This window comes from Colossoma macropomum, unplaced genomic scaffold (genome assembly GCF_904425465.1).
Source record: "Colossoma macropomum unplaced genomic scaffold, Colossoma_macropomum, whole genome shotgun sequence".
Taxonomy (NCBI): Eukaryota; Metazoa; Chordata; class Actinopteri; order Characiformes; family Serrasalmidae; genus Colossoma; species Colossoma macropomum.
Genome location: NW_023494807.1, coordinates 31,779,397 through 31,802,307, shown reverse-complemented (window position 1 = coordinate 31,802,307; position 22,911 = coordinate 31,779,397). Strand labels below are relative to the sequence as shown.

At 40.4% G+C, this 22,911-nt stretch overlaps 1 protein-coding gene across 1 annotated transcript in view; it reads right to left on the bottom strand.

The window, feature by feature from the left end:
- Positions 1–22,911, bottom strand: part of LOC118796907 (artemin) — a 46,116-nt gene that overhangs the window by 4,603 nt on the left and 18,602 nt on the right. The window lies entirely within an intron of this gene.

Genomic DNA, 22,911 nt, shown 5'->3' with positions numbered 1-22,911 from the left:
TTGCTTTGAGAGACCCTACACCTTAATTATGTTTATATTATTAAAACAAATGATGGAACATTCCAGTCATAACACTACCAAATTTTTACCAAGTGTTTCAGTAGTGACAATTGTAGCTTTGAATACACTTAATTCATAATATTTTTCACTGAAAACACAAAGTACTTTTGTAGTAAATTTGTGTTTCTGTAGTGACAATTTTTAACGTTCCATGCTGATTTTCAGACTTTGGGACACATTTACTTCAAAACAATCAGATCTAACTGCTCAGCATGTGACCATGAGGGACAGGGATGCAGTCTCACTTCCTGCTCTTAAATGCAGGGGCGTGGCTAAAATAAGGCTCCGCCCACAGACTCTAAACCCTTGATAAAACTGAATCTTTCAAGTTTACAAGAAATTTCACTTTACAAGAAATCAAAAGAAACAACATTGAAAAAATGCATATATATATATATAATTTTTTGTTTTTTCACAAGTGTAAATTTAGGGGTTAGGGTTTGGGACAGACACCTCGTAACAGAAAGCACCCTATAAATGATGGATTTGTATATATTTAGCTTGTATATATTTAGTTTCTTTACTGTAAAACTACAGTACTGATTCAGTAGAAAGGTCCATGTAGGTGTCCTGTAGCCTCATGAATGCTTTTACCAATAGTTGGGGGGGCAAAGTGTCAATCATTATTAAGGCCAAACCTGCTCTTCATGCCATACATACATAGCTGCTACATGTTGGCAAGTGAAAGTAACTGAAAGCAAGCAAAAGTTATTGAATGTAAAATCAAGCATTCCTAAAGGACGCAGGGTGTCCCCAGACTCTTTGACAGGCGCTGTAAACTTGGAGGGCGACATGCGGGCAACACGTACACATGCATCCGCATTTACAACCAAAGGTGTCTCATAAATCACGGGCACAATGCCTTCGGAAATCATGCTTATCGTCGTTGCCCGGAGAGAGGCCAATGTAATCACTGCGTGCGGCCAGTGTCGACATGCCTGCGGACAAAGCTACAGTGTTAAAGACAGCCGTTGTCCGCTGGATAAACAGCCTTTAGGTAAACCCTGTCAAAAGCATTCTTGCCTTGGTTAGATTAGCCTGTGTAGAGGAAGAACAGTGGGGTCTCGGGCCTCCAAGGGGGTTTCTCCCAAACCACAGAGATGCAGCCTGGCTGATAAGGGCCCTCAGCACTGCAGATGTTTATTGACTCATTGCAGCGTGTGACTGAATAACCTCGCGCCGCCTGAGCCTTCTGATTTATATCGGAGTTTAAAACAAGGCCACCGTCGCCTCCCTCGGCACCGCTCAGGCAGCGGGACTGTGCCAAACAGAGGAGCGCTGAAAATGATTGATGAAGACGGGGCAATTATTTGCCTGCAGAAAGTGAATAATGGCTGAGTGAGGGAAGCGTGTCATGCTTGGACTCATGGGTGGTTTTATTTAGTTGTGACGGAGGATGGGTTCAAAACTTTTGCTTTCTCTCTTGTGAGGATTCCAAGTCAAGCAGGATCAGATACCAGCCATGATGTCTTACACGATGGAGGCACGTCCAAAAATGGGTACATTGGGAAGATCTGCCAGTAAAAGTGAAGTTAACTGGTTCTAGATCAGCTTTATGTTGTTAGAAAGTGAGGTTGCTAGCTTTTGTTTGCAGTAGCATTGCCCATGCAGCAGGGGGCAGTCTGTTCTCTAAGCACAAACACAATTATTTCTTTGCTCCTCTGTCTGGTGGCAGTATATCAAAAAATTAGTATCCTGAAATAATGACTTATTTAATTACATAATTACAGTGGTCATTGGTGTTCATGGATTAAGCTCTCATTCTCACTGTGATTCCCTCCTAACAGCAGTCACTGGTTTTCACTGGTAACACTGAGTGCATGTGAGTAATCGGATTTCTGCAGTTATCCGATTCAAATGGTCATATAAACAGCATACTGATTTCTTAGATCAGACTAAGGTCTAGAAATCCAATTAAAAATCTGAGAGCTGGAGTTTAGCTCAGTAATCAGATTTCTCAGTGCATGTAAACTCTTACTCTGATTTCTTTCGGATTTTCGGAGCATGTGCAAAAACAGACTGTGGCACTGGAAACAGCAAGCAGCGTCACTGCGAGACGCAGCAAAACACTTTTGGGGCGATGCTAAAACAAATACATGTCTGATGAAATGAAAGATTTAAATATTCTTCATCTTCTAGATGATGTATGTTCATATTTTCAGGTAAAGTGGCGATGTTCAAAAAAAGCTGCGGCATGAAGTTCAAGTTCTTCTTCTGTGAGTTTATTGGCTGGTTGTAAAGCAGAAATCTGATTACTGTCTGACTCATGTAGACCTGGAGTTTCCCGCATTATCTGATTACTCAAGTGCATGTAAACGCATCAATCGGATTACTGACAAAATCAGATTTTCTGCAGTTGTTGGGTTATTAAGTGCACACTCACTGACTGGCTTTCGTAGATCTGTTTCTCAGTGTTACACTGACAGGCCTATAATCCTCAGTTATCATTGGTTAATGTAAATAGTTCTGTCCAATCACAGGCTGGTTTCCCTTTTTCTCTATATTCAATATTGTATATGATTTGTAAAATCTTATCCTTTGTTCATTTTGCTCGTGTTTTATTGTTTTTGCTATCTGGTCTTTGTTCCTCCTGCTCTTAGGGAGTTTTTCTTGCCACTGTCACCACTGGCAACACTCATCGGTGCTTGGACCCGGATTTTCTGTAAAGCTGCTTTGTGTTATAAAAAGCGCTATATAAATAACTTTGACTTGAAACTTTTGGACTTTCTTAGTGTCTCCAAATATTTATGTAATTTCTCAAAATATTAAACCCATATCTTTTTTTTTAATTATTTTTGTATTTTTTCCCCAATTTAAATGTATCTAATTCCACACACTAGTTAGGTCTCCCCCAGACACATGATACCACCAGCACTAGGAGGGTGAAGACTAGCACAGGCTTTCCCCGAGACCTGTGAAGCGCCACCGCATCTTTTCAAACTGTCGCCAATAATGCAATCTAAGAATGATTTATTTTCCTGAAATGCAGGAAACTCATTATTTTAAGAAAAAAACGTGGTAATAAGTGAGATTTCAAGATTCTAAAAGTCAACATTTTTGAAATGCCAGTCATTATTTTGAGATACTATGTCAATTCTTGAGGAAATAATTTATTATTTTGAGTCAAAAATCTGAGGAAATAGGTCATCATTTTGTCCATTTTAGAAAATAAGTAGTTGTTTCAAGATACAAAGTAAAGTTTAGAGAAATTAAGTAAATATTTCAGATACTAAGTCAAATTCTTGAGAAAATGTCATTATTTTCAAAGTCGAATTTTTTTACATTCTGAAAAGAAGAAAAAAAAAACAGGTGATTTTTTTTTTTCTCCTCTACCTGGTGAGTATAGACCTCCACAGCTTTCTGTCCAAGCAGACTGGACAACATCAACAACCTGACTCACTAAAAAATAATAATCCCATTTACCTTTTTTCACTTTTTTTGTTCTAAAATTTGCATCAGCAAAAGAGAAAGAGATGATACTACAGATTCATAACCTAAAATATGAGTTTCATCCAAGCTGGACTGAGTGTGAATGTGAGGAGGGCAGAGATGTTTCAAAGTGCAGCAGGAGCAGCAGTCAGCCTCATTACCTCTAGAGAAAAAGTACACTTTAAACAGTTTATTCCTTTTTACGCGCATTTGCACACACAAACACACAGAAAATGATCTGTAAAGCGTTTCCATTCGCCATGAAAACATATTTAACCCTTGTGTGGTGTTGATGTGTTTGTTCTTCAGTGGTCTGCTGGACCCACCACATTATTGTTTTTTAAATCAATAAAGCCATAATAATTTATGTAAAAATACCAGATGTTTAAAATATCACAAGCGTCCAGCATAGGGTTCTCCTTTAGCAGCTGTAGCCAGTCAGCAGGCTGTCCATGTTGTCCACCCTCACACACACACCCACACACACACATATACAAACACACACACTAACAGCAGGCCATGTAGGAGGAGAACGGAGTGAAGGACACAGCACCTCCACACTTTTACTCCCCGCGGGTTCAGCCCAACACCATATGTGTAATATGAATGTGTGGGGGGTGAACAGAGTGAAGACACCGAAAAAGGGTTATTTTATATGTTCTTCAAAGAAAATGATCAAAGGACAAGAATCTGAGGTTGAAATAATAAAAAATCACATCATTTTTTCTTTTGGTAAACATAGAAAATGGGTCCCACAGACCTGAACACCACACAAGGGTTAAAAGGAGCCACATTTTATTCAGGAGAGAATCAACAGGAGAGCCACAGCTGTCTGAGCAGCTTCAAGCGCATCACTATAATGAAGCCAGTACAGAGGGATGCATTCGAACATCAGTATGTTCATCAGTGCAGCCTTTAATATCAGACACCAAGTTTAGCACACGGTTGCCAGGTGTGTTCGCTCTACCGCAACTTCCACCTGCTGTAATGTTTATTTTGCTTTTAATCTTTCTATTGGTGTCTGCCCTGCGATGGACTGGCGACCTGTCCAGGGTGTATCCTGCCTTCCGCCCAATGATAGCTGGGATAGGCTCCAGCACCCCACCGCGACCCAGAAGGATAAGCGGTTTAGAAGATGTATGTATGTATGTATGTTTCTATTGGAACATGCAAAACAAACAGCCAATCAAAAGTTCTTGCGTACTGTAAAAAAATACATGCAAAATGGAATCAGCTACATTTGCCACAGCTTTACACTTAAAACTATTTACTGTACATTCTGTAAGAATCTGCTGGCAGGAGAGTTCACTAATGTACATTTCCATCATTTTAACGAAGCTGATTCACAATAACTAGTGCAGTAAAGTACACGCTTAAAAAGATGGTTCTTTACCAAAGAAAATGGTTCTATTCAATTTGTGGTTCTTCAGTGTGCTCATTGTTGTTTCTTGCCAACTCTGCTGCCAGGAATTGAGTGTAAAATTTACAATGAGTGTTTTACATTTATAATTAATGATGAAATAGAGTACAAGAGTTACTTCGAGAGGAGTTTGGATGTATATGTCCCATTTCTAACTGCTACAGGATGTAGAGTTGCCTGCAAAGGTGTGAACACCCTGTCAGATTAATTGTCTAGTTGATTTTAGTGAAAAATAAGTTTATACATCCTGTACAAATGTAAAAAAATGGCATTTTTCTGTCAATTTTACTGCACAATTTCTATTAATTTGTTTAAGTTTGATATACTGAAAAAAAAATAAATCCATAAATATATGTGCCCCTTTTTTTTTATTTGTTGTCAGAAGACAACCTCATCTCCAAAATGGTAACTTTACAGGAGAAGGAAAAAACCTACTTCACTTTTAATGTAAGTCAATGGAACCAGACATTTTTCCAAGTCATTTTGGGTCATTTCTTTTGGTCCATTCATCATGAAATTTACAAATAATGTAAAGGACAACAGGTATTTCTAAATTATGTCAAACACTGAAAAATGGAGATACGAGGTTTTCTTCCGACAACAGCAATATACAATAAATTAATCAAATAAACAGCACATTAAAATGTACAGAAGTGTGTTCTCTGTAGAAGATGCTTTAATTTACTTATAGAATCAACAAAACATTTCGTGATTTGACCAGAGGCACACACACTTTTGCATACGACTGTATTTATTCCTCCTCTGGTGGATCCATTCAGCATTTCTCCAAACCAGCACTGACATTAAGAGGGAATTGTATTATATTTCCACTGGTTCTGTCAGTTCACAGCTCTAAAGCACCTCTGCTTTAACTGAACACAAATGAGTCTGTTTTAAGTTTGCTCTGTAAAGTGCGCAGTGCTGAGAGCTGCGGCAAACTTCAGTAAAATCAGCTCCGTAACCACTGCTCCAACAGCAACGCAGCTACCATTTGTCACGGGACGCACACGTCTGCGTGTGTGTTTATCTCTCCGCTGTTCGTGCAGCCATGCTGTGACCTTTGCGACTGGATGTTCGAAGCCGTGTTTCTGGCCACATCAGCCTCGGTCCGTCCTGCTTGGCTACTAAGCTCTGTATTAGGCAGCACTTAACCATGTTCAGTTTGGAGTCGACTCTGATTCTGATTCTAAAATATAGTGATCAATTCCACAAAACTAAGACACAGAGAAGAACATCTGGCAAAATAAAGAGAACCGAACTAACTGCACTGAGTAAACCTGCAGTTCTAGAAGGAAATATCAGAATAATATTTCAGAGAAATGAGTCACGAAACTCAAATGTAATAAAATGAGAAAGACAGAAGCAAAGAAAGAAGTAAGAAAGGAAGGATAGAACAAAAAGAAGAAAGAAAGGTTAAGAGAAAAGAAGGAGAGAAGAAAAGGGAAAGGAGAAAAAGAGAAAGAACCGAAGAAAGGAAAGGAAGAAAGGAGGAAAGAAAGAGAAAGAAAGAAAGAAAGAAAGAAAGAAAGAAAGAAAGAAGGAGAGTAGGAATGAGGGAAGCAATATGAACAGAAAGGAAAAAGAAAGGAATGAGGGAAGTACGAGAAAAAGAAAGAAAGACAGAAGAAAGAGAGAAGAAGGAAGGAATGAGGGAAGTACGAGAAAAAATGAATGAAATAAATAAAGAAAGAAAGAAAGAATGAAAGAAGGAATGAGGGAAGCAAAATAAACAGAAAGAAAAAAGAAAGAAAAAGAAAGGAATGAGGGAAGTATGAGAAAAAGAAAGAAAGAAAGAAGAAAGAAAGAAGAAGGAAGGAATGAGTGAAGTAAGAGAAAGAAAGAAAGAATGTAAAAGAAAGAAAGAAAGAAAGAAAGAAAGAAAGAAAGAAAAAAGAAGGAATGAGGGAAGCAAAATAAAAAGAAAGAAAGAAAGAAAAAGAAAGAAAGAAAGAAAAAAAAGAAAAGAAGGAATGAGGGAAGTAAGAGAAAGAAAGAAAGAAAGAAAGAAAGAAAGAAAGAAAGAAGTTATCATAAAAGTTATTAAAATGAATGTTTGAGAGTTTTAAGAAATGAAGAAAGTAATTATGTAGGCACAGTAATTATTACTGGCCTCAGTGAGGGAATCTGGGGGGCTGAATGACCTAATCTGACTATTGGGGGCTGAACTCTACCTGACTCTCCTCTGTCAGCTCCTTCAGGCTGGTAGATCCTTTAGCACTGGTTGATTGGAAGCCAGATTTTTGTTATAAACTTTATATTTGACTCTGTTTTTGACTTTGTCCAGAGTGAAAAACGGCTGATGTAGTGATGTGTGAGCTGTAGATGGACACATTTCTCAGACAGTCTGTCTGGAGAGTGAAGACTGCATTACATTGGCTCCTTTAGGTTTGCTATGAGGGTAGCTAGCGGTGGGGGGGGTGGCGGGGTGTGGGACGGAGTGGGGAGGTATAAATTAGATTTTTTTTACCAAACTCTTTCTTTCGCAGCACTGTGAGCGCAGTTAGACCTGCGTTTTAGCACGCTAGCTTTGTGTGGGTCTGTTTTTTTTTTTTGGCCTAACCTGTCTCAGGGCTTCCTGTAAGCTGAGCTCATGCAGGCAAGCGAGTCAAAGGTCACGATGAGAACGGCATCTGCTTCCCAAACACACGGCGGGGCACATGCAACTACCTGCAGGGAGTCTGTAATGGGCTATCAATAAGGTTTATGAGACACGAAATTCCCACAGGAGCAGTGAAATATCTACACAGTACGACTGTCTCTTTAATGTCTAAGCAGAGGAGTGAATATCAGAGGAGACCGAGCGGAGCAGAGATCCTGTTCACAATATGAAGATCACGTTTGATATCGTGTGCAGCTCAAACGAAGCCTTTCCCTGATCATTAATGACGTATTGCATTACATTTACCAGGTTCCTGTGTTTCTCAGTTTTCTGTGTATCAGAATAAAAACTCAAAATGAAAAGTGTCTCCAAAACAAAACTTACAGGACTCAATAACAACGGCCAGTATAATTTCACACAGTCATGAAGTAACCAATGACCCACTATTTAGAAGGAAAGAAGGAAAGAGAGAGATGGTGGAATGGAGGAACAGGAAAAAGAAAGAAAGAAAGAAAAAGAAAGAAAGAAAGAAAGATGGTGGAATGGAGGAAAAGAACTAAAGAAAGAAAGAAAGAATGTAAGGGAGAAAAAGAAAGAAAGAAAGACAGAAAGAAAGAAAGAGATGGTGGAATGAGGGAAAGAAAGAAAGAAAGAAAGAAAGAAAGAAAGAAAGAAAGAAAGAAAGAAAGAGATTGTGGAATGGAGGAACAGGAAAAAGAAAGAAAGAAAGAGATGGTCGAGTGAACAAAGAAAGAAAGAAAGTAAGGGAAAGAAAGAAAGAAAGAAAGAAAGAAAAAGAAAGAAAGATGGTGGAATGAGGGAACAGGACAAAGAAAGAAAAAAAGAAAGAAAGAAAGAAAGAAGAGGTGGAATGAGGAAAAGAAAGCGAAAGAAAGAGATTGGTGGAATGAAGGAACAGGAAAGAAAGAAAGAAAGAGAAGGATGAACAAAGAAAGAAAGAAAGTAAGGGAAAGAAAGAAAGAAAGAAAGAAAGAAAAAGAAAGAAAGATGGTGGAATGAGGGAACGAAAGAAAGAAAGAAAGAAAGAAAGAAAGAAAGAAAGAAAGAAAGAAAGAGATGGTGGAATGAGGGAAAGAAAGAAAGCAAGAGACGATGGAATGAGGAAAAGAAAGAAAGAAAGAAAGAAAGAAAGAAAGAAAGAAAGATGGTGGAATGGAGGAAAAGAACTAAAGAAAGAAAGAAAGAAAGAAAGAAAGAAAGAAAGAAAGATTGTGGAATGGAGGAACAGGAAAAAGAAAGAAAGAAAGAGATGGTGGAGTGAACAAAGAAAGAAAGAAAGAAAAAAGAAAGAAAGATGGTGGAATGAGGAAAAGAAAGAAAGAAAGAAAGTAAGTAAGGGAGAAAAAGAAAGAAAGAAAGAAAGAAAGAAAGAAAGAAAGAAAGATGGTGGAATGGAGGAAAAGAACTAAAGAGAGAAAGAAAGAAAGTAAGGGAGAAAAAGAAAGAAAGTAAGTAAGAAAGAAAAAGAAAAAAGAAAAGAAACAATGAAAGTAAGGGAAGGAAATTTAAAATTTATATGGGTTAATTGATAATATTTCTGTGCTAATTAATATCAACTGATTTAATCAGACTTAATCATAGATCCATCAAGCCGTAACGAACACTGTCATAATTCTATGACTGCATCCGCACAAGAAAGCAGGCTGAGAAACTGCAGAGGCGTCTCTGAAAAACCATACAGGTCTGAGAAACACCGCCTGGTCTGAGGGTTCACAGCAGGAAACCACTCGAAATATACAGTCAAACAAACACAGCAGAGCCGAGAGATCCTGAAGAGAGACCCCAGATCAGTCACTGGTATCTTAGCAAGTAAAATGATCTAATATCTAACTGACATATCTAATATTTCTCATTTCTGGCTGTTTTTGACATTTGTACTTGCTTTAAGTGATTTCAGTGAAATGATCAGACTGTATCAGTGGCTCCACACCTCCAAAAGTGGCTGGCTGAGTGACAAAATGCAATAAGGCCAGTCACTCAAATTGCCTTTCATGTCACGCTAATGACTCTACAAACCTCTTCATTTACATTTTCTCAGGTACATGTAATTAAAATATTCATGGACATTTAATCTCTTGAACATTTTCAAATCATGATACTTTCACTTCTTTTTTGTGTTTAGTTTCAGTTTGTTTTGATGGTGGCAATATTTGTATCGCTTTTTCATTGGTTACATCTCTGACTTTGTATTTTAGACTAAAAATAATCCCAAAAGGAGAAGAACAGATCAGCACCATTTTCTGTTCCTGTGCTGATAAATACTGGATGTAGTAAAAAGTTCCACTGCGGTACTCAGTACTCAGTACTTAAGTAGATTTTCGACCTGCTTCTTTTGTATTTCTACTCAAGTTGTTTTGGGGAAGGTACTTTTGCTTTCACTTAACTATTTTATGCAAGTATCAATACTTTTATTTGAGTATTGATTTAGGCTCCTCTCCCCACCTCTGAACATGATCGTGAACAGTGTCAGTGTTAGTTTTGATGCTGCTTCAGTAGCTGCAGCCTCAGACAGCAGTATTTGCCAGCTAACATCTCTGAAGAACATCAGCCTGTTTTCTACCCAGGTCGTTTTCTAAAGGCCGCAGCACAGTTTGTCTTTTGTAATATTTTATCTCTTTCTTTTGGAATAAAGTCTGCGATGCGGACAGCTGCAGCCAGAGATGGAGAAGTTTCGGGGAGCTTTGTTCTCCATTTTGACACGTGTGAACACTCTCACCCGCATTCGGGTCCGTAACAAACCGCAGGTCACGATCCACAAAATGAACCCTGTTTAGTTTACTGCTGATGGATTATGATGATGTGATCAAACGAGGGAAATCAAATGAGGGAAAGAGCTGGGTTTCCTTCTAGAAATGCAGAAAAATAAAAATAAATGTAGATTTTGTTTTGTTTTAATAACAACAATAGAGACCAAAGTAAATTTTAAAAAACGGTAAAAAGAAAGAAAAGTAGAAAGGAGCAAGCCAAAAGAAAGAAAAGAAGGAAGGAGTGAAAGAAAGAAAGAAGAAAGAAAAGAAGGAAGGAGCTAATTGAAAGAAAGGAAGAAGGAAAGAAAGAAAAAAAGAAAAGAAGGAAGGAGCGAAGCAAAAGAAAAAAGAAAGAAACAAACAAACAAAGACAGAAAAGAAGGAAGGAGCCAAAGAAAGAAAGAAAAAGAAAGAAAGAAATAATTTTACTTTGACTCAACTAAATCAATTAAAACAAGTACAAATGCCTATAATGATGTTTAATGATCTCATAATAAGCTTAGAATAGTCGCAAAATGAAAATATTAAGCATATCGACTAGATTTACAATATTTTCACTCGCCAAGATGCCGTTTTTGGCAGTGTGTTGTTTTCGACCAGCTAACAGAGTTTCTCTCAGCCTTTCAGCTGGTTGTGTTTAAGCATCTTTGGAGGCGTCTCTGCTTCTCCTGCGTTGGGGCCGTTCTCATGCGAGCCCGTAGGGAGCTCCAGAGCGAACGGTGCTGACGGCCTGGATGCTGGAGCTCAATGATTAAAGCAGAACTTCAGCAGGTCCAGAACTTCCCTCTGCCCTCAAGCACATACCTGCCACTGGTGGAAGACAGGAGAGCAGGGAGACCGCATGGACAGGACAAATTCAGGAGGAAGGCTACATACCATAGGTAGCTAGATCTTTCAGTTTTCACAACAAAGATTGATACAGTACTGTGAGAGAATCCTTCACTGATTTATTTTTCATTCAAAACAGCCTTTAAGTGCAAGTTATTATTTTTTCAACAGGCTTTTCTGAGGAGATTAGATATAAGATAATCCACTAAAAGAAGGAAAAAGTCAAAGTGAAAAAAGCAGAAATGATTACAAGCTACAGAGAAAATGGGGCTCCTAACAACCACCTGGAAGAGCTGGTCGACCCCAAAACTGCCCCCATCAGATAAACAGCACTTAAAGCTTTCATCTCTGAGAGAGAGGAGAAAATCAAGCTGCTTCAGATCTGAAAACATCCACAGGTGTTTCTGTCCATCCTTCCACTGTGAGAAGACGACTCAGCGCTGTGGGTCTGAAAGGATGTGTAGCTGATCAAGAAGAACCTCACTGAGAAAAGGAGACGGACACATCAAACAAAGAAGCTGAACGATGGACTGACCACCCCAGAGTCCAGACCTCAACACCACTGAATGTGTTTGATCACTTCAGAAAATGATCAACCAGCTTCTAAGACTGAACTGTGGAGGTGTGTCTGCAGATTCTTTGAGGAGCTGTAATAAAGTCAGTGAGTGGACACACTGAATACTGAACAATCTGATATTATTTTTAGTTGTTGAGGTTTCTGTGTCATTTTCTGTTAAATTTGTTTTCTGCTGAAAATGAATCGCTTAAAGGCTGTTTTGACTGCTAATTAAATAAATGACAGGTAGTCTCTTACATTTGCATAGTACTGTACATATTGTCGCTGTTGGAACAAAACCTTGTGTCCTTAACATGGTCACTTTATAGAAGAAAGAAAAATCATTCTTAATGTAAGTTAATGTAAAAAGATTTTAGTCCAAGTCATTTGTATTGGTCCATTTAACATAGTGAAGACAGTGTTCATCCAATGAAAAGGGCAACAAGTGTTTTTTTTTTTGGTGTTTCGTATAAAAATGCTTTATTAGACAACAATATGGGTTTACAAAGTAATACTTGAATTCAACTCTATATTTACATACAGTACTATAAATACAGGACCACTGTACATACAAAACTATCCCCAATGTCACTAGACTAAGGGCTTGAGTGTTGGCTGGTTTTGGACTAGTTTGGGAAAGCTGGTACTTTTCCAGACCATGAGGCAGGACAGTACCTGGCCACTCTATCAGAAATCCCTCTCTTGTAGCTCCACCTTGCTGGTGTGCAGTTAGAGACCATAGCCTAGCTGTTGATGCATAATTGTCTGGCCCTTCACCAGTGGTCAGGGTCTGACCATAGAGCTGCTGGTGGTAAGTGGTGGTCTACTCTCAACCTAGCAGTGACACTGATGTGTACAAATGCTAAGAATGTTCCACTACCCAAGAATATCTGGACATCAGCAGTCCTCTGGTCAGAAACTGACCGGTAATGAATGGGGTAAAGGGGTGCTGATTAACTGCCCAGCAACAGATGGACTGCAATCTGTAACTGTACACCTAGGCTATACAGTGGAGCTTCTAATAACGTGGACAGTGAGTGGAAGCACAAGGTAGGTGTTTCTAATAAAGTGGCCAGTGAGTGGAAGTACCAGGTAGGTGTTTCAATTAAAGTGGCCAGTGAGTAGAAGCACAAGGTCAGTGTTTCTAATAAAGTGGCCAGTGAGTGGAAGAATAAGGTAGGTGTTTCTGATAAAGTGGCCAGTGAGTGAAAATATAAGGTAGGTGTTTCTAATAAAGTGGCCAGTGAGTGGAAGAATAAGGTAGGTGTTTCTGATAAAGTGACCAGTGAGTGTAAATATAAGGTAGGTGTTTCTACCAAAGTGGCCGGTGAGTGAAAGCACAAGGTAGTTGTTTCTAATAAAGTGGCCAGTGAGAGGAAGCACAAGGTAGGTGTTTCTAATAAAGTGGCCAGTGAGTGGAAATACAAGGCAGAATTTTTATAGAACCAACAAAACAGAACTCAACTAACCTGCCAAGGCCCTTAATAAAACCATGGAAACTAAGAATATGAGAAAGCATGAAAATTCAAGCAAAATATACAGATTTTCATGCATTGTTCTAATAAGGTGACTTAGCAACCAAACGAAACTGCCAAAAAGAGCCTTTTCTGGAGGTTTGATTGTTGCATACGCCTCAGTGTGAAAGCAGCGGAAAGAGAGAGAGTCCTGCGTTCTTTCACTGTCCACTCCCCCCTCGGCCTCGGCCATTAGAGGTGTTTCATGTGCCAGGTCTACCTGTCAGTAATGATGAGGTGTCTCAGAGCGGGATCGGCCGTTCTAAATCAGCGCCGCAATAAAGCACACCTGGAGCTGCAGCGGCCTGGAAGGCCTGATCATTGCCAGGCATGCTTTTATCCAGGGGTGTGAACTCTGCACAGAATATAGAGTAATATATTTACGGTATCAGTGTTGAGTCTGCTTCATCACCCTCAACCTTCACTCAGAAACAACAGGGTTTCCCTGCAAAGCCCTGAACTCTCGGTTCCTCCCTCTGGAATATATATTACCGATTGACTCAGTTATGGGCCTCTGTATATCAAGCATGTCGAGACGTCCTGGATGTCGGTTTTACTGCATATTTAAGTGCTCTTGGTGCAGAATTCTCGTCTAATCACAGCATGTCAGCGAGTGTGAAATCTGAGCTTATAATTTAATAATCCCTCTCAGGCAGAAGGCTAGATTTCATTACTGTCAGCGTCCAGTCACTGGAGAGTTTTAGAGATATTGAAAGCTGCCAGAAAGACGCTTCGGTTTACCTCCATAAATCCTGCAGGTTCCTCGTTCTTTTTCAGCCCACAGTCTCACTTTGCTTTAAGATATACACTCACTTGCCACTTTATGAGCTCTATCTACTGTATAGGTCCACTATGTAGGTGTACAGTTACAGATTGTAGTCCATCTGTTGCTGCATTTATCAGCCCCCCTCTTCCCTGCCCGTCAGCAGTCAGTGTCTGACCACAGGACCATTCTCAGTGCAGCAGTGAAGGCTAAAATGTTCATTGCTAGCTTGAGAGTGGCCCACCGCCCAAAAATGTCCAGTCAAGAGTGGCTCTGTGGTCAGAAACTGACCATTGATGAGGGCCTCGAGGATGGCCAACACAAACTGTCCTTCAACAGATGAGCTACAGTCTAAGTGTACACCAGCAAGGAGGAGAGGGGTTTCTGATAAAGTGGCCAGGGAGGTTACATTTACCACATCTTTGAACAGACTATTGACCAATCCATGCTCACTTCTTTCATAGCAACTGTTGCTAGTTTGGACAAGCTTAAACTTAAACCTGTCCCTTATTACTGTCACATTCTACTTTTGTACCAAGAGCCAGTTTCCACCGCAGGGGTCCATGCCGCCAAGGACCTCCCTGCCATCTTCTACTGCCTATATGGCACTGCACCGGTCCCCCATGCTGGACCATGTGGGTAGTGGGCCCACATGGCACCCCCACGTTGCCTTTTTGGGCTGAGCCCAGCCGGGTTACAAGGGCTGAACGGCCACCAGGCGCTCGCCGAGGAACACTACCCCCAGGCCCGGCTCCAGGGGTAGGTCCTGGTAACTCTCTCCTGGGCTGGGTAAACGATCTCTTGTGTCCTGGAGGATTAGTCATGGAGTATTTTGAATCGTGTTAGTCTGGGTCTTCACTCCAGACCTGTTCGCCTTGGGAGACCCTACCAGGAGCATACTGCTCCAGACGATTTAGCCCCAAAGATCCCTACACAACACAAGCCCTTCTGCCACAGCAAGGCCCCAATCCAGGAAGGAGAGGAGCCAGTTGAGGTGGTTCTGGGGGTTTACCAGGCACGGCCTACTGGGACGAGACCCCGGGGTTGTCCTAGAACCCGCTTGGAGGGATTATATCTCCAAGTTGGCCTGGGAGTGGCTTTGGGGTCCCCTGGAATGAGCTGGAGGAGGTTGTGGGAGACAGCGTTGTCTGTGATTCTCTGCTCTCCCAAATGCTACTGTGACCCTATCTGGATTAAGCAGTTAAAGAAGATGAATGAATGAATAAATGAATGAATGAATGAATGAATGAATTTACCTTTGTATGTGTAGATAGACTTGCATTAGGCCAGTAAAGTGAACTCATTCAAAAGAACAAATAACAGGAGAGAAATGCTTCAGTAATAGCCCTGTTCAAATCTTCAAGGTCAAAACAGGGCCTCTGTAATCTAAAGCATTTTAATGATGGGCTAATTTGAATGAGAAGGAGATTCAACATCTGAAGGTACATCTTTCAAGGTAAGATGATTTTGGTCCTGTTGAACAACACTTGTTAACTTGCGCCCACTTTACTAGCCTAATGCTATTCAATATGGTTTTAACTGAAAGTTAGTTTTTGCCCGGGCTATGATGTTTTGATCATGGCTATCTAATTTGAGGAAACTAGACAGATACGAATCGGCCAGTCGAATCCCTTACAAACGACAGTGCAGGAACCGGTCAACAAGTAAAACTAATCCAGCTCAAATAGGGCTACAGAAGGTGAAACTGTTACTTAGCAGACGTTGTTGACATTTCACCTATAGACAAGCATTCATTTTACAGTATGTACATATCATACATAAATATAGTATATATTTATACAGCATATATGCAGAAGAAGAAGAGGAGAATGCCATTTTTCTGCTGAAAACAATACGGCAATACGTTTTCTTTTTATGGTGTAGACACAAACCACTCTAACTAACCCCACAGCACAACACACATAACACATATCTTAACATTTACAACAACAAAAACAACAACAAAAATCTACTTTACTTTTAATGGAAGTCAATGGAACCAGACTTTTTCCAAGTCATTTTGGGCTGTTTATTTTGGTCCATTCATCCTGAAATTTGCACACAATGTAAAGGGCAACAGGCATTTTCAAATTATGCCAAAAACTGAAAAACAAAAATGGACATACAAGGTTTTGTTCCAACAGTAGCGATGTGTGTGTGTGTGTGTGTGTGTGTGTATATATCTGCTGCTGCACAGTTGGTGTTGGTCCTTCATCAGTGGTCACAGGACGCTGCTGGCTGATATTTTTGGTTGGTGGACTATTCTCAGTCCAGCAGCGACACTGAGGTGTTTAAAAACTCCAGCAGCACTGCTGTGTCTGATCCACTCAGACTAGCACAACACACACGAACACACCACCACCACGTCAGTGTTACTGCAGTGCTGAGAATGATCCACCACCCAAATAGTACCTGCTCTGTGAGGGTCCATGGGGGTCCTGACCACTGAAGAACAGGGTTAAAGGGGGCTAACAAAGTATCAGAGAAACAGATGGACTACAGTCTGTAACTGTAGAACTACAAAGTGCACCTATATAGTAAGTGGAGCTGATAAAATGGACAGTGAGCGCAGAAACAAGGAGGCGGTCATAATGTTATGCCTGATCGCATACATATATATACACCCCATCTAATTTAGCAGTATGACCTTTCACTTACATTCAAAATAAAAAGAACCTGAAAGACGCTTTGCTTTGCTACAATGTCTCATTGGACTAAATGTTATTCCTGCCAATATTCTATACAGCTTGCTCAACCTCACAACAGTGTCTATAGAAATGGGTGGAGCATGGACAGGTCAGGTGGCCTGTAAGGCTGCAGCTTTTCAAAGCAAGTCGCCTTAGATGCAGGCAGCTGGAAGGCACCACAGACATTTCCCCTTTTATCCCTTTATCTCGACCATCTTTTTCCACTGATTGCCAAAGAGCTTTAATATGATGCACCTAAAATCCATGGCAAACCTGCAGCGTTATTCCACACACGCTCTTAACGCGAGCTCAGATTCCTGCAGTCATGCCACATGCGCAGAGTAATGGGCAGTGAAATGGGCAGTGTGGTGCTGCAGGCCTGCGACAGGTTAGTGCAGAGGCTTTATTTCTTTATTTTTGCTTCTCAAACGCAGTGGCCACTGTTTGCATTCCACACGAGCGTGTAGATCAGCACTTCCCTCCAATACCACATCCTCTACATACAGCAACACAGCCTGCAGACCACACACACACAAATTATGCCATGGGGTTTGCCTTGAGACTGACACCCACCACTACAGTGAAAACACATCCTGTACAGGGAGCGGCCTTAAATATGGCATTTTGTCTGCATATTTTAGTAAATTTCTGCTTTTTTGCTAAGTTTAATATAAACAAACAGTTAAATCCAGTTAATTCTATCTGTATTGTTCAGATTGTACACTCTATTTGTCTTGTTTGCAGTATATTTTGTGTAATCTCATCATACAGCCGGTCAAATTACATGTTTTGTTCTAAGTTGAAATTAATTAACATACCCTGTACAGACAACATACTGAAGTGTGGCTTTTTTGTTGCAAATTTTAGTGCACAATTTCTGTTTGTTAAGTTTATCATATTGAAAAAATGATCTAAATAATAAAATGTGTCATAACTTTTGCACAGACCACATTTTATAGTTATTTTTTTCCCCGATATCTTAAATTCAATCAATAAACAGTAATTGTGCGTTAAAATGTGCAGAAGTGTGTTCTCTTAGTTTCACCTAAAAATTCAACATAACGTAATTTGACTAGGGGTGCTAAAACTTTTTCATACGGCTGTGTATACACACGCATAATAGCATAAACTGTAAAAAAAAGAATAATAATAATAAATAAATGAATGAATAAAGGTTGAGAGAACTCAGTATGATACTTGGACCTCCGGAAATAGTTTTGAATTCCACCTGATTCAACCAATTAATTAATTACTCAACCTGAACAAATTGTCAGATTGTCTCATTCAAGCTAATGAGAAACTGTAGAACAGACTCAGTTTATATCACAATACCTACATTTAGAGTCAGTTATTCATTCAGCCTAATGAGAAACTGTAGAACAGACTCAGTTTATATCACAATACCTACATGTAGAGTCGGTTATTCATTCAGCCTAATGAGAAACTGTAGAACAGGCTCAGTTTATGTCACAATACCTACATGTAGAGTCGGTTATTCATTCAACCTAATGAGAAACTGTAGAACAGACTCAGTTTATATCACAATACCTACATTTAGAGTCGGTTATTCATTCAGCCTAATGAGAAACTGTAGAACAGACTCAGTTTATGTCACAATACCTACATGTAGAGTCGGTTATTCATTCAACCTAATGAGAAACTGTAGAACAGACTCAGTTTATATCACAATACCTACATGTAGAGTCGGTTATTCATTCAACCTAATGAGAAACTGTAGAACGATCGTTTATATCACATACCTACATTTAGAGCGGTTATTCATTCAGCCTAATGAGAAACTGCAGAACAGACTCAGTTTATATCACAATACCTACATTTAGAGTCGGTTATTCATTCAACCTAATGAGAAACTGTAGAACAGACTCAGTTTATATCACAATACCTACATTTAGAGTCAGTTATTCATTCAGCCTAATGAGAAACTGTAGAACAGACTCACAACAGTCATGTGCTACAGTTTCTCTTTAGGCTGAATGGGATTGTTGACATAGTTCTGTAAAGCTTGTCCAACCTAGCAACAGTTGCTATGAAAGAATGCACTTGTAGGCGAAGCACAGAGAGGTCAACTGCAGACCTAGAGATTCTCAATTAATCATCCTGGACACTGCGCCCTGTGTCAGGGATTCTTTGCTCTTCTTTTTGAAGCATCTCCTGAACAAACAGCTTTAGCTTCTCTCGTCTTGCCTTTCGCTACGATACCCAAATACAGACATGATTAAATGCATTTTAGGAGGGAATGACAGAAAGGGAACAGTTGGGTGAGCAAGTCCTTAAATGGGAATAAATTAAGGGGGAGAGGGGCAACGGAGGAGATAATATTTCACTCCAGAGGTTCTGTCTGAACGGTCAGAGAGAGAGAGAGAGAGAGAGAGAGAGAGAGACAGCCAGAGAGACAGACAAACAGAGAAAGAGAGAGATAGAAAGACAATCAGAGAGAGAGAGAGTGAGCGAGAAAGAAAAACAACAGAGAGAAAGAGCAAAAGGGACAGAGTCTGAGAAAGAGACAAGAGAGAGAACGAGAAGAAAGGAAAGAGAAAGAAAGTGAGCAAGACAAAGACAGAGAGAAGTAGACAGATGGGGGAATAGAGAGGGTGAGAGAGAGAGGGTGTGTGTGAGAGAGAGAGAGAGAGAGAGAGAGAGAGAGAGAGAGAGAAAATGTGAGGACAAGAGAAAAAGACAAAGCCAGAGAGAGAGAGAGAAAGACAGAAAGGGTGAGAAAGAGACAGAGGGAGAGAAAGAGGGGAGGGGCAGGAAATGAGAGAGGAATAAGGACAGAGAGAGAAACAGATAAAAAAGAGAGAATGACAAAGAGAGAGAGAGAGAGAGAGAGAGAGAGAGAGAGAGAGAGAAAGGGGGGCAGGGAATGAGAGAGGAATAAGGACGGAGAGAGAGACAGATAAAAAGAGAGAATGACAGAGAGAGAGAGAGAGAGAGAGAGAGAGAGAGGGCAGGGAATTGGAGAGGAATAAGGACGGAGAGAGAGACAGATAAAAAGAGAGAATGACAAAGAGAGAGAGAGAGAGAGGGGAGGGAATGAGAGAGGAATAAGGATGGAGAGAGAGACAGATAAAAAGAGAGAATGACAGAGAGAGAGAGAGAGAGAGAGAGAGAGAGGGCAGGGAATGAGAGAGGAATAAGGACAGAGAGAGAGACAGATAAAAAGAGAGAATGACAAAGAGAGAGAGAGAGAGAGAGAGAGAGAGAGAGAGAGAGAGAGAGAGGGCAGGGAATGAGAGAGGAATAAGGATGGAGAGAGAGACAGATAAAAAGAGAGAATGACAAAGAGAGAGAGAGAGAGAGAGAGGGCAGGGAATGAGAGAGGAATAAGGATGGAGAGAGAGACAGATAAAAAGAGAGAATGACAGAGAGAGAGAGAGAGAGAGAGGGCAGGGAATGAGAGAGGAATAAGGACGGAGGGAGAGACAGATAAAAAGAGAGAATGACAGAGAGAGAGAGAGAGAGAGAGAGAGGTCAGGGAATGAGAGAGGAATAAGGACGGAGAGAGAGACAGATAAAAAGAGAGAATGACAGAGAGAGAGAGAGAGAGAGAGAGAGAGAGAGAGAGGGCAGGGAATTGGAGAGGAATAAGGACGGAGAGAGAGACAGATAAAAAGAGAGAGAGAGAGAGAGAGAGAGAGGGGCAGGGAATGAGAGAGGAATAAGGATGGAGAGAGAGACAGATAAAAAGAGAGAATGACAGAGAGAGAGAGAGAGAGAGAGAGAGAGAGAGAGAGAGAGAGAGAGAGAGAGAGGGCAGGGAATGAGAGAGGAATAAGGACGGAGAGAGAGACAGATAAAAAGAGAGAATGACAGAGAGAGAGAGAGAGAGAGAGAGAAGCAGAAGAAATAGCCTAAGAGGAAGACAGACGTTCAGAGAAAGGAAACTTTACTACTGAAGAGTCTATTAAACTAATCTTAACTTAGTAATCTTAATCTCAGAGTTCATATGACTCAATCAAACAAACAATCAAACAAAAGTAGATGTTATTATAACAACGCTAAACAAACATGCAGCCGGTAGAAGGTGAGCCTTTTCACTACCACTCAGTTTACATTATAATACCTACAATTAGAGCGAGCTCCAAAAAACTGCATATAAACTGAATTATTTTGAAGTCAAGCTCAGTATCGAATGATTAACCCCTTAAATGTCCAGGGCCCACTGCCCAAGGTTTTACTGCACGCTTCTATACCCTAAGAATAGCTCTGCAGTTTGCCCTGAAGTCCTTGTAGTATAATAAACCTGGGATTTTAAGGGGTTAAACTGAGCAGATGCTCTAATTTTTTCCTCCTTTTTAGTCTCTGAATGAATCCTCAGGTATATAACTTGAGTCAGGTTTCCACTCTGACCGGCCCATCCTCATCCTCACCGCCCCGGACTGTAGCTCAGGTCTCATTTGTTCAAATTAAGCTCAGGGAGGGGGGGAAAGACGGCCATTAGTGCGTCTGGATGAACAAACGACATTCAAAGCGTTTCCATGTCGCCCCGGTTCAACCCCAGACTGGCTTCGAGTAATAGCCTGGCCGGCCCTTTCAAAGGCTCCGACGGCATCATGATTAATGCATCTGACCTGGCAATTGCAGAAGAATACAGCTTATTGTATTAAAGAACTGCTTCCAGCCACAAACACAAACAAGCCTACTTAACATTCCTCAACAAAAAGAAAAGAAATTTGGGGCTTTTGGTGAGAGATGATCTGATAAAGAGAAAAGGTAGTATCTTTCATCAGTTTCTGCGTGTTGTAATGTGAATGGGGGACTGGAGTAAAGTATGAAGCAACAAGCTGAGACTCAAGAGCCAAATACGGTCCTGTTCGCTTCTGAATGATGTTTTACAACATAACTGTAAAGTGCATTCGCTTGACGGCCCGAGAGGCCTGAATGGAACTGGTAGTTAATAAAGCAACAATCCATTCAAAGGTTTCACCACAGCGAAGGGTCGTTATTGTTATTGGTCTGGCGATGAAATACAATATGATAAAACCCACCGATGTTCAAATGTTCACTTCATTTATCATTTACCCATTAGAATCTCAGGCTTAAAGGCTCGATCAGCCAAGATATGTTTGGTGTTCAAATTGAGCTTCTTTCGTTTAGCTCTGGAGCTCCGAGGCTAACGTTGCTCACACTAGAAGTCAATAGTCACCCAAATATTTTCTGTAAATAAAACCCCAAAACTTCTCTAAACCTGCTCACACCACGTCCAACTCATCATTAAAGTCATGCAGACTTATTTAGGGCACAGCGTGACTCACTGTGAGCTGTGAAAGTGGACTTCACCGTGTAGCTGAATGATGCAGGCAGCTACTTAAGACAACAGGTGTTGGTAGTAACGGAATACATGTAACAGTGAGTGTATTTACATGCACTCAATAATCCAATCATAATCAGATTTCTGCAGTTATCTGATTATTCAAACGGTCATGCAAACAGCACACTCTGATTTCTTAGATAAGGGTAAGGTCTAGAAATCTGATTAAGAACTCAGATAAAGACAGCTGGATTTTTAGCTCAGTAATCAGATTCTCAGTGCATGTGAACTCTTACTCTGATTTCTTTCGGATTTCTCAGTCTGAGCATGTGCGGAAACAGACAGCGGTACCGGAAATAAGCAAGCAGCGTTTAACACAGCATCCGCAAGACGCAGCAAAACACTTTTGGAGTGACAATAAAACCAAACACATGCTTGATGAAATGAAGGATTTCAATTTTCTTCATCTTCTATACGATGTATGTTCATATTTTCAGGTAAAGTGGCGCAATGTTTTTTAAAAAACCTGCAGCATGAATTTTGAGTTTTATGTTATGTTTACGTTGCGTCTTCTTCTGAGTTTATTGGCTGGTTGTAAAGCAGAAACCTGATTACTGTCTGAATCATGTAGACCTGGAGTTTCCCCATTATCTGATTACTCAAGTGCATGTAAACATGTTGATCGGATTACTGACAAAATCTGATTTTCTGCAGTTATCGGATTATTAAGTGCATGTAAACACACTCATGATACATAATCAGGATAGAAAAAAATACGTGTACCAGAGCTGGTTTATGAGGAGTCTGGCCTCTTCCTGTTTCGCCCATTATATCAAAAACATGCTGCAAAACACCAGAGGGCGCCCACGAGCGAGTTCTCAGTGAATGTGGGTGAACGGAGCTCAATGGCTAAAAAGTTGGTAGGCGAGCAGAGCAGCTCATTGGCTGTTCGTGCGCACTGACATCATGAACGTACATGAGATGCCGTTTTAAGCTTCTATAACTCGAGTTTAAA